General features: G+C 38.6%; 1 pseudogene; it reads right to left on the reverse strand.

Moving 5' to 3' along the window:
* Positions 1–303: 303 nt before the first annotated feature.
* Positions 304–16,138, reverse strand: part of LOC113070381 (SH3 and multiple ankyrin repeat domains protein 1-like) — a 62,575-nt pseudogene continuing 46,740 nt past the window's right edge.

Consider the following 16,138-nt stretch of genomic DNA (forward strand, 5'->3'; position numbering starts at 1 on the left):
TCTGTCGCAGCATACCGTGCGGGGGGCCGTGGCCAGACACAAATTGACCACGGTCATAGCCTAGCCTGCTCCAGATGATGTCATTCCCATTGCCGATTGGTCAAACCTGGCTGCTAAAATACATGGAGAGAAATAATTTATAAAACAATTTTTAAAAGAATGTGATATTGCTAAACTTTTTCCGCAAAAAATATAGCTCAGAAAATATTGAGTATCATCTGATAAATTTGATCTCATAATCATTATGATCTTAGCCATCTTTAATAACTACTTCAATCATCTCACAAATAGATGTAAACTCACCTCATTATAAAAACCTCTGCCCCGTTCTCTTTTTACCCCTGAATCCGAGTCCCTGGGGCCTCATTGGTACTGATGGTCTGCTGTGCCGCTGCTAAAATCTCATCCAGTTTATCTACCGTAGAATTAAAGAGAGAGAATTAATTAATTAAATTTTGCATACAATTAAAGTAAACTGGGGTTATACTTGTCAAGCAAGATTTTCAATGAATAATAAAACTAAATATCAGCCTAAACATCACACAAAATTATCATATGGCTTTAAATCACTTGGAGTATGGTTGAAAAGATTTGGACTAGGACTATTTTATGATGTTTCTTTTTTTTTTCATTCCGCCTAATATCTATTTGGTGCTCAGTAATAGAATTTTTAATTGCATAACTGAATAACTGATGAAAGAATAATTTTTTTTAGGGTGAACTATCCCTTGATTTTTTAACTAAGTATGACTAGATGCATGACAGTCCCTCTGTATAACACCAATGAATCTCTTACTCAGAGCCATCTGATAAACTGTCCTCTTTTTCTCTGTAGCTTGTGAAGACTCAAACTCTGTAACAGATAGACAGGTTTCATCCCATAAGAAATATTTGCAGAGCCATCAGGTCAAGTGTCTCATACAAGACAGACTAAGCGGACAAAGAGCTTTACCTGATTTTTTTTTCCATGGGGCAGAGGCTGTGATCAAGCAAACAGAGAGTCAATGTAAGTTGGAACACCATCAGCCTGTAGTAATACTATATCAACTAACAAGTAGCAAGAAGTTGAACACTTTTATTTAGGTCAGGCACAAACAAACAAACAACAAACAAACAAACAGAAAAAGCACTCTTTTCAGGATGCACACAAAATGCATTCCCAATCATGAACACACACAACTTTAGCAAAAACTTAAAGTGAAACTGAAGTGTCTCTTACCTCTGTCCACTGTGTATGGAATGTCAGGACAGACAGAAAGATTAAGGAGGTTATTAGACCGGTTAGTTAGGGTTTCAGTCAGTCAACTAAAAAACAACCATGTGACAATATTGTGCAGGAGAAGTTCATAACAGCCACAAGTGAGTGTGTAGGGATTGTATATGTGTTTCTGTATGCATATAAAGCTGAAGGATTCTAGTGGGATTATAGGATGGGTTGATCTGCTTGCCTGTTAAAATTAATCATTAGCCCTTTTGTATTCCTAGAGTTGTTTCTGTCTTTCTTTCATACATTTAGATGTTGCTGCCTGTATTATAAGGTACCAGTACAGCAAAACATTCATGCTAGAGCAATTTCGGCTATCTTTAGAGCATGGCAGCCAGTGAGGTGGGACATGGCACCAGGTGGAGAGGTGAATACGTCTGAAAAGGTGAGAGTTCTTCACTCACATTAAATTGCTGCATTTGAATAGACACAGGGTATGAAATAACATAATACCTGCACACATTAAACACCTGAGACACCTTCAGTAAACTGAGAAGATACAACAGTAACACATTAAAAGCACTCTGATCCAATTATCATAATGGAGTATTAACTTAAACAGCATTAAATGTAACAGCAGACATGCATTACTCTAGTGCCCTACATTAGTCTCTGGACTTTTGGCAGTAAGTCTGTTCTACACAGCAGCTTATTCTGGATAAAAAAAACACCCACAGGAAGGGACCACGTTTACTACATGTAAAAAAAAAAAACATTGCTATACTTTGCCTTTTATTCGTTTATGTTTAAGGATTGGTAAACCTCATGATCCGTTCATGCAATAATAATAAAACTGGTATGAAACAAATTAGTAGTTCATTCAAAACAAAAAACTCCTGTAAATGGTTTTTAAAGTCATCAACAATACACCTGTGAAAAAAAATACTATGAAGCATAGATAAATACTTTTTGGTCAATGACTATTACTGTTAATATTATATATTAATATTGATATATATTAATTATCTACAATAATATATAATTGGCCAATATAACATGAGTCTACACAGCAGCAGAAACGTTCCTAACACTTTCTACAAACATGTAGTAATAATGTATTTGTGATCATTATCAGTTAATGACAATTACCTTTCAAAAAATTTGGGGGTCAGTAAGATTTTGTAAAATGTTTTTGAAATAATTCACTCATGCTACCAATGCAGCATTTTTTTGTCTCAGAAATACAGTAAAAACATCAATATTGTGGACAAAATGTGTAATTTTAAATAACTTTTATATTTACAATATATTTTCATATATAAATGTTAATTTAGCTATGCAGTATTTTTGCAGCAATTACTTCAACCTCACATGATCATTAAGAAAACATTCTAATACGCTGATTTGGGTGGCTCGGTGAACATTTCTCATTATTACTAATGCTGAAAACAATGGTACTGCTTCATATGTTTTGTGGAAAGTGGGACACATTTTACAGCATTTATTTGAAAATATAATGTCTTTGTAAAAATGTAAAGAATCATTACATTCCCATTTGATGAATTGTGATCACATTGGACCCCTTTGATATTACTGACCCCAAACATCTGAACAGTAGTGAATATATACTGGCCTATTTAACTTATCATAAAAGATAGACTGTCCAGCTGTAACTGAACATACACAATGCACAAGGATGTCAGTACATGCTAATTATAAGCGTAGAACAAATTTATAAATTCAGGTAGCATGAACTTGTTACATCTAGCTCTTGCTTGGAAGTGTTCATTGTAAACATGACTGTTTATGATTCAAACCTGTTCACCCTGATTTCCAGAACCTGCGTAGAAGCCAGCCAATCTGATTGAGTGCTGTAATCAGCACTCACTATTACTGAATTGCATTACCCTCACACTAACCCCGACTACTGAATTATGGGAACTGGGCTGATGAGAGCATTGAGCATTTACAGTAGACACAATGCCACTAGGGACTCGGAGCTCTGAGAATATTGCTTGGGCTAAAGAGAAGGGAGAACGGAGAAGGGAAAGCATGCCTCAATGGACTACAGAGGTGATTTTAGTTTTAAAGGTTGAATAGGGGAAGGTATATACATGGGTTTGGATACAGATAACAATAAGCAGTGTTTGTCTTTGTGGTGGGGCGTGGAAATAATCTAGTTTGATTCTCTTGATGTGATATAAGCCTGACTGGTAAACTAAATGATTGTCAGTGATGGTGACACCTTGAACCAGCACATAATGTGCCTCTCTAGCAATGCTGCAATACTACAGTAACACACACAGCACTCAGAAACCTGTTTCTCTGACAGCCAGAGGTGTGTGACTACAAGGGAGGTGGCTCAGATTGAGGTTTAGGGTTAAAGCTAACAGGGGTTGCAGGTGTAGGATTGAGGGGTAAGGTGGAAGGCAGGGGATATAAGGGTTGGGAGGGGACAGTTTTTGGGGGGTTACCTGTAGTGGGGGTGCTGGTAGTGACTGTGGAACTTCTGAAAGAACAGCAAAAGAACATTCTTAATGCTGTCTCTCTCTTTCTCTTCCTCTTCATCTCTATCTCTATGTCATCCAGTTCAAACACTTCCCTCCATCCTTTCTACTTCTTTCAGTGTATGACCCATTCACTCTCTCCTCTCCCTTCTGACCATTCAAACTTTTCTATTCGGCTCTTTCATCCTCTCTTGAATTTCTCTCCTCGCTGTCCTCTCTCTGGTTCTGTCCTCAAGTGCAGTGATTCCCAGCCCAGGGTATGCAAACCCCAGGGGTTACATAAGCAGAAAGTACTTTAAAAAATTAGCTTTTTGCTGAACCCATATGATAGAAATGACTCCTTAAATTTAAGTGCTGCTAATAGAATAAAATTATTGTTAAAGATTATTCATCATGATTCAGTTGTATGTTATAATTCTAAATACACTACTGTTCCATATTGTTTATCTTTTTTTTTATACTTTCTTTCAGAAAGATGAATTACATTGATCAAAAATGACAGTAAGACAAATAATTTTAACCAAATATTTCCATTTTATATAAATGCTGTTCTCTTGTACCTATTCATTAAAGGGCCCTGAAAAAATTTATAAATGTTTTACTCAAAAATATTAAGCAGCACAACATTATGCTTGATTCCTTAACTTTATTTACAAACAAGATGTATGACAGCAAAGTGTTTTCAACACTGATAATAATAAGAAATGTTTCTTGAGCAGCAAATCAGTGTATTGGAGTGATTTCTGAAGGACCATGTGACACTGAATAATGATGCTGAAAATCCACCTTCGTTTAATTCGTTTTTGAAAGATATAGAAAACAGAAACAGCTATTTTAAAATGTCATAATGCTTAATGTTTTACTGTATTTTGATCAAATAAATGCACCTTGACAAGCATATGGCATTCTTTAAAAAATATTCCTGATGAGCACAAGCTTTTTCAACAGTGGAGCATGTACTACATAGAAACACCTCTATAGAGGCAGCATTTCTGTGTCCACTATATGTAACATCATATCCAGCATATGAATTCAATTGAAAAAATATGGTTTGTGCTGATTAAGGGGCAATTGACCCCTTGTCGAGGGGCTGTAGGGGATCAAAAAAGGTTGGAAACACTGCACTCACCCCCCCCCCCATTCTGTCCTCTCATTTCCGACATCTTACCCATCTCTTCCAGTTCTGATGTCATGATTTGGAGCGCAGAGCGATAGCCGGTGTGCTCAGCCTTTACTCTGCTGTGGGACTGTGTAGAGAGAGAGAGAGGGAGAGGGAGAGGGGGAGAGAGAGAGAGAGAGAGAGAGATAGAGAGAGAGAGTGTGTGTGTTAGCGGTGTCCAATATAATCATTCATGCAACACTTCACTGTTGTATCTGCTGTGTGAGTTTGTATCTCTTACTTTTCTTTCGCGACCCCTTCCTCCATATCAGGGTTCCGGGTAACCATGACAACTTGACCATGAGGCTGTTTGCCGCCTGCCTGATCATATTGACCACCTCGCCTGTGTCCCACCTTAACCACATTCTGACCATTTACCTGGAGAAGAGAAAGAAGCAATAAACAGGAAGATACAGAGAGGCCTTGAGTAATGAGGACAGTTCTAGAGAGAATTTGAAAGTAATGATAAAGGAGGGGAGAACAGAACATAAGTTCCATGATGCAGTTCTGCAGACACCTCGATAAGGAAGTCTCCCATTCGCAGACCCAGCTCTCCAAGCACGCCTCCCTCGTCGACAGACTCAAGGTACTGCAGTGCTGGAAAGCTGGGTGGGAGTGAACTCTTCTATAGGGGTCTGAGCTACAAAGAGAGGACATTTATATAATCAGTGTAGCGTGCCTGTCCAGAATGTTCTATTGAGGTTGACAATTATGAGAAAACACGAGAAAATGACAAAGAAAAGATGAGCAGTGATAAAAGAATGTGTCATATGTTCCTCCCATTCCTGCTCTTGAACGCATCAGTGTAAATGTGTGTGTAAGAGAGTGAATGTGCCCTCTTATGCAGTGTGTGAATTATTCAATGACTTTCAGGGGGTCGATTTATTAAAAGAGAGTCATTTTTGCCAGTTGTTTTTGGGGCACTGTCTTTTTTTGGGTAATATCATTCTTTTTTGTCACCCCAAGCCATTTACATTAATAACAAAAACAGATATTTTTAGGGTGCAAAATGGCACTTTTAATTCTGGGGCTTTCTGAACATATGCATTCATTATCAGGAGCACAACACAAACTGCTTGCATACAGTTTAATTACAGCCAAGAAGTTACTACTGTTGTTCTGGAAGAAAATTGAGTGTTTTTCATGTAAGCTATATGGCTTGGAGAGATGATTTCTACTTTACATTTGGAACAAATTAGGTACTGCCTGAAGGGCAAATTTGAGCAGTTTGACAAAACTCTGTTATCCTGATGGAGACTCTACGGACTAAAGCATCATTCGTTAATATTAATAAAATGTTTATTTCATTTTACAATTTAACGCAAACAGTTCTAGTAAGGGATGGTTTGTGATGTTTTTATTTCTCTCTCTTTTCTTTTTTTGATTTTGACGAAATATGTAACAAATACATCTTCAAAATCTTTATCTTTCAATAAAACGTATTTGCCAAAAAAAAAAAAGAAAAAGAAAAGTGACAAAATTGTATGTGATATATGATCCTGTTAATAAGCGTCTATTTACTGCATAATGACAAATCTGTGATCTAACTTTGTGGTTAATGAAATGCTGAAACAGAAATTAATATATAAAAAAATAATTAAAAAAAGATATTATGCACCCTGCACTTACCCTTGGCTCCTCTCAGCACAAAGCCAAAACCTTCATTGTCTTTTTTCTGCAGGAGGACTGTCTTCTCCTTGATTATGTAGTCACTGAAAGAAAAAAGAAAGAAAAAAAGAAAGAAAGAAAGAAAGAAAGAAAGTTGGAGTAGAAGAGGCAGATAAAAGAGGACAGAAGACATGGTAAAAGTCAGGAAAACACTTAAACAAGCTACTGAGTGAAGGAGGTGATGGTGGGAGGGTCAGAGGTCAGAGAAAAGCGGAGTTCAATGTATGAACCATAGACTGTCTAAAAAGGTAAGAACGCATACATTACAGGACACCCTGCACTCACTCTTTAAAGTTGAAGTGTGCCATTTTCTTTCATTGCTAAAATTCTTCAATGCCGGTTTAATATGTTTTTCATTAGTGGGGAGGCACAGATGTCACATATAACTGAAAAAAATATATAGGCCTATATGATTTTTATGGTTAGACACTGAAATTACCTACCTAAAAAAATACCTAAAAATGATATTTTAAACAATATTTCCAAATAGCAATATGCAAGATGAGAACATAAAGTTTTGTTTTAAAACTAAACAGTGCCATGTAATAACTTTTGCTGTAATTTTCTAAAATATTTAAATATATGTCCTCTCAGTAAGATGTTTTATGAGTGTTTTACAAAAGTTTTTTATTACAAACAAATGCCTATTTAAAAATAATGTATCACTGTATACCTTTACCTATCTAACTGACCCAAATTGAATGGCAAGGTAAGTTTAATACATATATCGTTCAAGTAAGCCATTGGTTGTCGGTTATCGAAAGCTGTCCCACTAGTGGTTTCCATTCACAGCAGAGCCCATCTAACTGACACCACGGCTTTGTGTACAATACTCTGGCATCCATGCTCTCGTGTCAACACAGTATCCCCATCCTTCAGCTCTGTGTTCAGAAGATTTAACCAACTTTATCCTTTCACTGCCCCAGGACCAGAAGAGAGGGACTAGGGGGATGGACTGGGTCGATGCAAAACACAACGGCAGGTCAGGCCACACACGGCCATTCTCCTGCTGTAAACAGTATTACAAGCACAATTTGGCGGGAAACCAGTTACAGAGGCTTGATTTGAAGGCTGTCTGAAGTTCATCCATCGAACAAACCTTCACAACATTGTGCCAATCTTGAATGGAGCTCAAACGTCACACAGCCGAAGACTGGGCAGAACAAGTTGATCCACTGCAATAACACAATAATGTCGTCCTGTAGTTAGGATCCAGATCTACAGATCTTCTATGTGCTGTTTGTATGTGCAATGGGCACTGTAAGTGAGAGGTTGGCGGTTGCCTGAGCAACGGCCAGAACTGGATATAGGAACTAGCCAGACTAATATGTAGACATGCACAGTGAGTGATACAGTGCACACACTTGGCAGCCATATTGAACAGAATTAGTCATTCAGCTTCCCAATGTTCACCTCGAAGGGAATCTCAACAAAACACCCAAGCATAATGTTTTCCAAATCAAACCAGTGTAAGCTGGGCCTAGTGCATAACTAGCCACAGCTAGAATATAAAACAAATGGCAAAAGCCAGGTTGTTTTGTCTGAGATCACGTCTATATTTAGGCACTGTTTGCTCGGAATAGTAAAAGGTGAGGCAATGCTATCTCAATGCATCATTCAAGGATTTGCAGAGGTAATGAACATTTGACACAGAATCCACAGTGAGCTATATATATATATTAGTAAAAAATAAAAATAATAATATAAAATGTATGCATTTAGCAGAGGCTTTTATCCAAAGCAACTTACAGTGCATTCAGGCTAGCATGCCACAAAAATGTAATTCATAATTTGCAATATGAAAATAAAATAATAATAATACATTTTATTTTAGGTGGGGCCGGTGAAAGTTATTAAAAAGCATGTAAAAATCCTTATGTAAATAGTAAAAATCCTCAAAAACCTTAGTTGTGTCCCCACTTGCCTTTGTGCATTATTCTATGCTATTTTGTAGTATAAATACCATAGCATGGTCACACTGAAAACTTTACAAAACAGATTTTGGAATTTTGGACACTTGGACACATGCACTCAACTGTTGCAGTTTTCATCATATAGAGTCCTTTATCAGATTTCAAAATTGTATGATAAATACATGTAAAATTCATACACTAGACTAGACAGTTAAATACATAGCATAAATGCACTGTGTAAAGTATGTCACTTGGGACACAACTCATATGTTTATGCTTCTTAATGAGTGTATACTGGACTCCAGAATGATTTACAAGCAGTTGAAATGATTCACAGCTCCTTCAGTCATTATATCACTCACTGTCATTCAGTCTCTGCGCTGATATATTTGTGAATGTGTGAAGTCAGTAGACAGTTATGCTGATACTTAGATGGTATACGTTTCAGTGAGTTAGATGAGTCGTTACTGTGTTAGTGACTCAGTGTGGTTGTTTGTCCAACAGTGTCTCTGCCAGTCCATGAGTCATATGGCCGGTGATTTCATGAATCATGTGCAGCAGCTCTGATAAACGCCATCAGAAATGCTGCCTTCATGCTTTACAGCTCCAAACCCAGATGCTGCAGGTGTGCATGTACAGCCCAGAGCAATGTGTCTCCTTTCATCTAAGTTGAAGTGTTTTGGGGGAATCTTAATGTGATAGTGGCATTAAAGCAGCGCTCGACTATAAGGTCAGTGTAAGAGAGATTCAGGCTAGTATTGCGCTCGTGTTGTCAATGCACTACCACAGTTTGTGGGCTTGTTCTCACTTCTGTACAGGTGTGCAAGTGGGAAACAACCAAGCAAGCACACACAGGCTCACAATCGAGTCCGCACAGTGACATATATTAGTAAGTGCACTGAGTGAACGTGTGAGTGTACTGAACTACAGTAGATCACTCTCCTAGATTGCCCTTGGCTGCCCCGGGTTGAAAACCATGGAAATGAAAGCCTGAACAGTGCTGTAGGATTTCAGGTATGACACTTGCAATAAAATACTAATATTGCAAGTTCAACATTCACAATGCAAGAAATTCCTGCATAAATTTATTTGCTACAGGAGAGAGCAAATTAATCCACAGAAATCAACAAAAGTAAATGAATTATGTTAGTTAAATGAATTATTTTAAATCATTTTGAGTTTAGTGAGCCTGCAAATGTTGGTATTACTTACACAGTAAAGGAAGTGCCTTTTTTGTGTTACCATCTGTTAAAACTGTTCACTTTGCAACATGGCAGATTAAATATTTTGTAATAAAAAAGGACACTAGACCAAGCCTGTACACGGCTAAATTTCGCCACAAAACATTCAGTAAAAATGGAGAACTTAAGAGGGCAGAGGTTAATACTATATGTTTAGCATGTAATATATACATAAAGTGCCCTCCATAATTATTGGAACAGTAAAAATTAAAATTACTCTGTTTTCTGTGGAGTCAAGACATTTGCAAATATGATTAAAGAGCCAGTAAGATGAAAATTCTAAGCTTCCTATCACTGTTTATAAGTCCTGTACAATAGGTTTAAATCCATCCAAGGTTAAAAAACATTGTCATTTTGTCAAAATATCATTTTAAAATTACCTCAATTCTCAGAGATCCCCAAACGGTTCGTGCGAAGCTGTTCAAAAGATTCAGTTTCCTTAAACCCCACCTTTCGGTGGCATACTGTGTTCTGATCGGTCAACTGACATAGTCAGTTTTTTAATTGGTTGTTCCGCACACAACTTCATGGTAAACAATGCGTTAGCATCTTTTTGGGGTGAATTATTCCTCTCATCGCGAAGCAAACAGTAAAATAAAAAACTTGAACAGTCTCGCTGCTTTTTCTTCTGTGTGTTCAGTTTGAATCTGAAAAGCGCGTTCAGCGTGGGGGCGTGGTCACATTAGAATGAAGGGAGACATGAAAAACAGACATCGCGTTGTTTTCATATGGATTACTTTATCACAAAATATCTGTTAGCAGCACTGGTTACACTTCATTTTAATGACCTTTTTGTAAATGAAGATCAGCGCAGACAGGCTGCAGACAGCACACATACTGATAAGGCTCTCGGGAGAAAACAAACACATAACTTCATAATCATACTTCGCTTTGTGATTCGGAGATGCTCGTTGTTCTAAATAAAGTTGGTAATGAACCCTCTTTTATAGCCAAACGCTTTGAAAATCCCGCTGTACTCACCGAGATTAGAAAAGCAGTCATCAGTGAAATGTTGTGAACACAACAAAAGGGATTTGTTGTACTGCTCTGGTATTGTGGTAAAAATAAATTTTAGCCATTGGTTCTTCTGATCTTCATTCTTTGGCAGTGAAAATAAAACAAACTTGCCTTTACAATTAAAAACACACTGTCTCCTCGACATGATGCTATCACACCAACCAGAGCGTCTGTGTGGGGGGTGGGGCAGGTCAGAGGTCAGTTTCTCCCAAGACGGTAGGCGGAGATTATTATGCAAAGTGTCCTGGAGACGTACATAGAGATGGACAAAAGATTTGAAATCTATAACAACTCGTTTCAGCGATTCAGAGTCGACTCCTTACTTTAGAAGCCAATAACTTTATAAATCGTGTACTTTTAGGTTTAATTACTTTGCACATTGTTTACACTGATGGACAGCTACATCATACACTGTAATACAGGTAATTTTTGATTTCCCATCTGTGTGGCTCTTTAAAAGATGAATATGAGACAAAACTAAGGAATAACACATTTTATTATTAGCTGTTTCATACATTGTCTGACACATACTGTATATGTTTTACCAAATAAAAAGGACAGCACTTTCAGAGTTCATCCCACTATCTGACGTGAGCAGAAGTGTTGGAACAGTTGAATTTAAGGCTGATGTAAAAGATTAAAAGCCATTATTTTGTTGCAGATCCTTGCATGCAATCAGAGCAGTGAGTCTGCGACCTGCAGACATCACCAGACTCTTGATTTAAATGTGGAGATTGACTTGGGCAATCTAAGACTTTACATTTTTTTGCTCTGATAAAGTCCTTGACTGAACTGGCGGGTGATTGGGGTCATTGTCCTGATGCAATATGTAGTGCTTCCTGATGACTCTGTTGGTATTTTTTTTAATATTGGTAGCCAAGATGATTTTGTACCCTTCTAAATTCATCCTGCTACGGCCATTATTGAAGATTCCAGAGACAGCCTTGCATGCCCATGCCATGACACCACCTCCACCGCACTTTACACATGAGGCTGAATGCTTGGATCATTTGAAGTTCCCTTTTTTCTCTCCACACTTTTGCTTTCTCATCATTTAGATGAGGTTGATCTTTGTCTCAGCTGTCCATAAAACTCTACTGGCTTTTAACTGTAATATTGCCTTTCTGTTTTTGGTACTTGTCAGAGGTTTGCATCTTGCTGTAGCTTCTGTAATTCTGTGTCAAAGTCTCCTGCGGATTGTAGATAGACAGAACATCACCCCAGTTTTCCGTGTATTTTAGGGTTCATTTTCACAGCTTTCATGATTTTTCTGTGATCAACTACTGTCATTTTTCTCAGCCGATCAGGTTGTTGTTGGTTGCTGATCTCGCTGGTAGTTTCCAAACTTTTGATTTCTCCATGCCCTTTGTTTTTGCAGTAGCTCTAATTGACTTCCTCTGTTCTGTTGGCAGCCAAAATGCTTGCTTTTCTCTCAAAGTCAGCCTCCTCGTCTTCATCCTGGTTTGTGTGTGTCGTCATCGAATGCGAGACTGAGAATGCAGAAGCAATGAATTTAACTGATACGACACATTCCCTGCTTTTTATATCTGAAGAATGAATGCAACAGGACACAGCTGAACACTTAGAAAGACCTCTGAGGCAACTGCTCCAAACTTCTGCTCACATCAGATGGAGATGAAACTCTAAAAGTGCTGATCTTCTTAACTGGTAAAAGATTTGTATTGAAACACCCAATAATAAAATGTGACAAAGTCACATTCTGTAGTTTTGTCTCATATTCATCTTTTAATCATATTTACAGATTTCTTGGCTCCACAGTAAACAGAGCAATTTTGTCTTTTCTGTTCCAATATTTATGAAGGGCACTGTATATACAGGTATATTGCAAGTATTTATATATATATATATACAATACACACCAAAAGTTTGGACACACCTTCTCATTCAAAGAGTTTTCTTTATTTTCATGACTATGAAAATTGTAGATTCACACTGAAGGCATCAAAACTATGAATTAACACATGTGGAATTATATACATAACAAAAAAGTGTGAAACAACTGAAAATATGTCATATTGTAGGTTCTTCAAAGTAGCCACCTTTTGCTTTGATTACTGCTTTGCACACTCTTGGCTTTCTCTTGATGAGCTTCAAGAGGTAGTCACCTGAAATGGTCTTCCAACAGTCTTGAAGGAGTTCCCCGAGAGATGCTTAACACTTGTTGGCCCTTTTGCCTTCTGTCTGCGGTCCAGCTCACCCCTAAACCATCTCGATTGGGTTCAGGTCCGGTGACTGTGGAGGCCAGGTCATCCGGCGCAGCACCCCATCACTCTCTCTCCTTCTTGGTCAAATAGCCCTTGATGCCTTCAGTGTGACTCTACAATTTTCATAGTCATGAAAATAAAGAAAACTCTCTGAATGAGAAGGTGTGTCCAAACTTTTGGTCTGTACTATATATATATATTTACATTTACATTTAGTAATTCAGCAGACGCTTTTATTCATAAATTACTAACAAATGAGGACAATGGAAGTAAACAAGATAAAAAAAAATGATGATATGCAAGTGCTACAACAAGTCTGTTAGTTTAACATAGTACATGTCATGTAGCAATATTTTTTTTATTCTATAATAAATAAAAGGAAAACACAGAATAGAAAAAAGAATAGAGAAAACTAGTGATAGTTTTTTTTTTCTCAAAGAAAACAATCAGTTAGTAAATGAATAGAGTGCAAGTCTAAAAGAGGCATGTTTTTTTTAAAGAACAGAATTAGAATGGAGAGTGCTAGAGTTAGAGGGTCAGGTAAAGATGGAAGAGATGTGTTTTTAGCTGATTCTTGAAGATTGCTCTGATTTAGTTGGGCAGGTGCACCACACACGCACACACACACACACACATATATAAACATTAGGGGTGTAACGATACGCGTATTCGTATTGAACCGTTCGGTACGACGCTTTCGGTTCGGTACGCGGTACGCATTATGTATACCGAACGGTTCGTTGGAGTAATTAATTATATTTGAAAAAAAAAAAAAAGAGAGAGAGAGAAATATAATGATATGCGTTCAACAAGGTAGCCCAATAACCCAAACAACGTAACAGGCAACGCCCCTGACACTCCCGAAGAAGAAAAAAACACCATCTTATATGTTTATGTTAGGCTACTCAGCAGGCGCTCACTCAGTACGCGCTGAAGGCTCGTTGCAAAATAGCCAATGCGTTTAACAGACTAGAAATGAGAAGATCCTCCAATAACCAACAGGTCTGGTGTTTGGGTGCACTTTGGATTCCCTTTAAGCTATAATGGTGATGGCAAGAGAGTGGTGGATAAAAAAACAACGGTATGTCGCATCTGCAACATGACAGGGTACACCAGCGGGAATAAAAAAAAAAAAAAAAAAAACACCAGCGGGAATATCTGGGATATATGCGTCAGTACTATCTGGGAAAAGACGAAAAAAAGGAGAAACATGCACGCAGCAAACTATCCCTGCAGCATTTAGAAACTATAGCTTACAGGGAATCCAACCCAAACACCAGACCTGTTGGTTATTTTAGGATCTTATATTTCTGGTCTGTTAAAGGCATTCGACATTTTGCAACGAGCCTTCAGCGCGTGCTGAGTGAGCGAGCGCCTTAGGGGCCGTTCACATATCGCTCCTAAAAACGCGTGGAAAACGCTAAGCACGTCTTTCTTCTCCTTTCCAAAGCGCTCGGGCAGAAGCGCTCATGAGGCGTCTGTCTTTGCTAAGCAACAATGACGTGCTCTCTCCATGAGACGCGGAAATTTCAGCGAAGGATAAATGGATTTGCAGCTCTAAAAATCGCTTGCAGTAGCTCTGCTACTAAATTTATTTCAAAATTGCAATCCATATACAACTATGATCAGCTGTTCCTTCATCTTGGCTGAGCTCTCAACGTTGTTACGGGAAAGGATGAAGCTGATTGGTTAGTTCTTGTCACATGACCCGCGGTGCGCTTGCGGCATTCTGAAAAGTTGAGATGTTTTTACATTTTGCTGTATCTAAAACGTATCGAACCGAACCGAACCGAACTGTGACATCAGTGTATCGTATCGAACCGAACCGTGAATTTTGTGAACCGTTACACCCCTAATAAACATAGATCTGCACACACAAATTATGAAAATATGGCCTACCTTTCTTTCTACCATTATTATTATTTTTTTTTTTGTCAAGTAATACTGTCACTTTGAAGCCTGATTGCTTGTGTTGGAAGTTGTTTGCACTCTAGGTCTGTGTGAGGGCTTCTGTGTGTGTGTCCAGTGCCAGTCAGGTGCTGGTGAGATATTGTTTCAACTGTACCATACTGTACCCACATGCTGATAGTCACACTGTACACAGGCTCAGCCCTCAACCCACTCCATCTGTTCATTTCTCTCTCTCTCTTTCCTTCAATGCTTCCAAACTCCAGCCTCCATCTAAAAGCTAAATGTAAAAGCTTTCAGTGAACCTCTTAAAGACCATGAACCCGAGGCCAGGGGGTTGCTCATAACTCCCCGTCAACTCTTTCAGTAACTCCTCTGTGTGTCACCTCCTACCCTGCTTTCTATCTCAGTCCTGTCTTCTCTCCAGCAGTCCTTCTGCACTCCTCCTCACATATCTTCGATCGCGCCTGCACAGAGGGATGCCAACGGTGGCCATTCTCCATATCACCCACTCATCCCTGCCCAGATCGAAAACAAGCCAGGAATGAATTGATATGCAGAAAGTGATAGTCTCTCTTCAAGTTGGCACTCCCTTTTTAAAGTTACAGACATATCACACCCCACCGAACCTCTCTGCCACACACTTAATCGTTGTCCTCGCTCTCTTTCTGACATTTTGGGCAATAGGTTCGTCCTATGAAGTGACACAGACAGTTTATACAATAGCCGTATCCGTAATTACTGTACATACGGTGAAGACTACGCAATCTCAACGTACAACTATTAAGAGGTTACACCATCTTCATAGTGATAAACCAACACCCAGCCACCTCGCAGGGACAATAACACACCACGGTTGTGTTTGTCCAACTTAATAAAAGAGTTTTCGGTCTAATAAGAGCCAACACATGATAACATCAGTGCACGAAAAAAATAAAAAAACGCCATGCGGACACTGTACAAGATCAGCACCACATCAAACCTAACACACTCCACAATAAACGCAGCAGGGGTTACAAGAACCCAGCGCATACGTCCCCTCCTGAGTGATCATTCTTAATTTCTTGAATGTACACATGCAAATCCCACATACGGTGTGTATGATCACACACACACCCGACAGAAGAACCCAAAAGCATCAATCCCTTCCAGTGAAGCAAACTCCTCTAAATCAGCAGCTAACAGAGCCCAGCGCATTCTCTCTCCATCCCACACACACACACTCACATGCGCAGAAACACACACCCGTTTAGCATTCTGTCCATCAGAGCAACGGTGTATCTGGCTGGAGGCAGA

The sequence above is a fragment of the Carassius auratus genome, unplaced genomic scaffold, assembly GCF_003368295.1.
Source record: "Carassius auratus strain Wakin unplaced genomic scaffold, ASM336829v1 scaf_tig00003808, whole genome shotgun sequence".
In the NCBI taxonomy this organism is placed as follows: domain Eukaryota; kingdom Metazoa; phylum Chordata; class Actinopteri; order Cypriniformes; family Cyprinidae; genus Carassius; species Carassius auratus.